Below are 2,809 nucleotides of genomic sequence, written 5' to 3'. Positions count from 1 at the left end.
GGAAACCTACTGATCAGGGTTGCGAGAGATAGTTGTTTAGTGCTGCGAAAGTAGGCTATTCATACTTCCGTGCCTCGAGTTCTAGAACATATGTAGTTGATTACCTTTATCACTTGGTTAAAATCGACATAGCTTAGTCCATGAGCCCCTGCGAAACCCCTTGAGCCCCAACGTTTGTCTTTCATTGCTTACAACCTTCGATTTCCATTCTGCTTTCATTCGCTTGTTACTTGCTTTCATTCATAATCGATTTTTAGTTGCTTGCACTTGATTTCGTTTTTAATTGTTTTTACTTGTTTAGTTTTCTAGTTTAGATTTAGTGACAACCAAAAACCCAAAACCAAAACCCAAAACTATTTAGTTATAGTCTGATTTAAGCATTACCGTGAATTCGTACTGAAACAACTAAGTCTATGTGGATCGATATCCTAAGTACTACAGCGCACATCTGTGTACTTGCAGACATTTAGGGGTTATAAATTTAAAACCTGAAGCTTAGTAAAACGAAAACAACAAACCCCGTTTACAAATTGCAATCAAGTTTTTGGCGCTATTGCCGGGGACTTTGATTTGTTTCGTTGCGAATCCCAGCTTAAATCCATTAGAACACTTGTTTATTTTTACTTTTTCTTTTGAATTTTTCAGGTTTCTCTGAGATGAAAGACCGGGAACATGTTCCCGGAACTCTTGGTGATCCACCATATCGTGTGGATGGTGATCCAAGCAATGATGACCTGACTGATGATGAGTTTGAAGAACCGATCTATGATGACAATGAGCTAGTCGGATCGGCAAAACATGAAGATGATGAAGAACTTATTGGAAGTTTTGATTCACTCGAGAAATTCTTGGGAGATCGAAGAGCTATTCAACCAGCCTTACCAGAGGATGGCAAAACCGACATCAAGGTACCTTATATCCATTTAGTTCAACAAAATAAATTCTATGGTTATTCATTCGAAAACCCGATAGACCATATCGAGACGTTCGAAGAATTATGTGCAACCATTACAGCAAATGGGGATTACCACAAGTGTAGTCTTTTCCCATTCTCTTTGAAAGACAATGCCAGCAAATGGCTAAAATCTTTGCCACCTGCTTCACTAAAATCATTCCCTAAATTGTTTTGACACTAGAAATCGTTCAAATCTCTTAAGGAGCAAGATAAGAACTTATAAACAAAAAGAAGATGAAGATCTTTTAGATACTTGGGAAAGATTTAGGGAATACCAAAGAGATTGTCCACACCATGGATATATCGAGGAATACCTGCTGGGTATCTTCTATCGCGGTATAACTCTAGAGTTACGACACTCTTTCGACACATCAAGTAATGGAGACTTCTCAACTAGATCTGTAGAAGATGCTCATGCTTTCATCAACAATTTCGCAAACAGCATCCGAAATCAAGTAACTTTTAGTAATTCTGCAATTCCTGAGAAGAAAGAAGAGATCTCGGAAGTTATAAAGTGTCTTCATCACATAATGAGTCATCTTGGATTGCAACAACCAAATAAGGTACACAATACGTGTAACTTTGATGGCTGGGACAACCCAATGGATTCTTATGATCAAGGGATGGTTAACACTGCAGAAGTCTATCAAATTCAAGATTTTCCATTCGTTTCTGATCACCGCGGGTCCATTCATCCGGACCGCAGCCAAGCAAGCTTTCACCGCGGTCGTGCTGGTTCTGACCGCAGCCAAGACTCGTTTCACCGCGGAGCCTTCTGACCGCGGGAAATTGTCTTCTGAGCTTGACTGGAAACCATCTTCCGAACCAATCTTGGCTATTCAATCTAATCCTGTTCCATATCCTAGTTTTCCCTCTTCTGAAGCTGAAAACCTAAACGAAAAGATTCTAGAGCTTGAAAAATCTAGGTCTCAAGAGATTAGTGATCTTAGATCTGACCTAAACACGATGCAAAGGGATTTCAATGAAAAATTTTCCACCCTCCTTAGCCTGATGATCAAAACCAATTCTAGAAACATAGAAAATTCTGAAGAGGAGCCAAGTGAAAATTTTTTCGAGAACTCAAGTGAAGCAGATCTCTCCGATCATGTGAAAGCTATCACACTTAGGAGTGGATTAGCTTACAAAGAGCCTGAATTTCCTAAAGATCCCAAAGATGAGGAAAAGGGTAAGGAAAAGGAGAAAGAAAAAGAAAGAATCACGAATGAAGATATTGAAAAAGAAGTGGTAGGAGAAAAGAGTGGAGAAGAAGTAAGAGAAGATTCATCTCGGGAAATTCTTGGAGAAGATCCAATTCCACCTCCACCAACTCGTGTCTATAAACCTAAACCTCCATATCCTAGAGGCTTAAGAGCCCCTAAGAAAGAGAAAGAAAAATCTAAGCTGAAAGAGTTAATTGATCAACTAAATGTGAGATTACCTTTCGTAGAAGCTTGTGCTATGATTCCAGCTTTAAGAAAATACATGAAGGGTATTCTAACAAATTCTTTAACTCTTGAAGAAGGCGTTATGATGATAACCCATGAATGTAGTTCTATCCTGCAAAGTCGAATCCCTGAAAAGAAAACGATCCTGGAAGCTTCGTACTTTCATGCACCATCAATGATGTAGCTTTTGAGCGTGCTCTCTGTGATTTAGGTTCTAGCATAAACATGATGCCACTTTCAGTAGCAAAACGTTTAGGACACCACACTTTCAAGCCCACTAAAATTTCTTTAGTACTAGCTGATCGTTCCGTTAGACAACCCGTAGGTATCCTAATAGATTTTTCAGTAGAAATTGAAAAATGTTCCATCCCCACCGATTTCGTAGTTCTAGAACTAGAAAGAGAACCTA

General features: G+C 39.0%; 1 non-coding gene across 1 annotated transcript; it reads right to left on the bottom strand.

Moving 5' to 3' along the window:
- Nucleotides 1–1,148: 1,148 nt before the first annotated feature.
- On the bottom strand, nt 1,149–1,256 carry LOC112085883. The gene has a single exon (XR_002899165.1). It is a non-coding gene; the product is annotated as a small nucleolar RNA R71 (small nucleolar RNA).
- Between the last annotated feature and the right edge of the window lie 1,553 nt (nt 1,257–2,809).

Source organism: Eutrema salsugineum, unplaced genomic scaffold (assembly GCF_000478725.1).
Source record: "Eutrema salsugineum unplaced genomic scaffold, Eutsalg1_0 scaffold_3, whole genome shotgun sequence".
NCBI classification, from domain to species: domain Eukaryota; kingdom Viridiplantae; phylum Streptophyta; class Magnoliopsida; order Brassicales; family Brassicaceae; genus Eutrema; species Eutrema salsugineum.
Note: the sequence above shows the minus strand (reverse complement) of the source record. Positions and strands in the feature narration are given on the sequence as shown.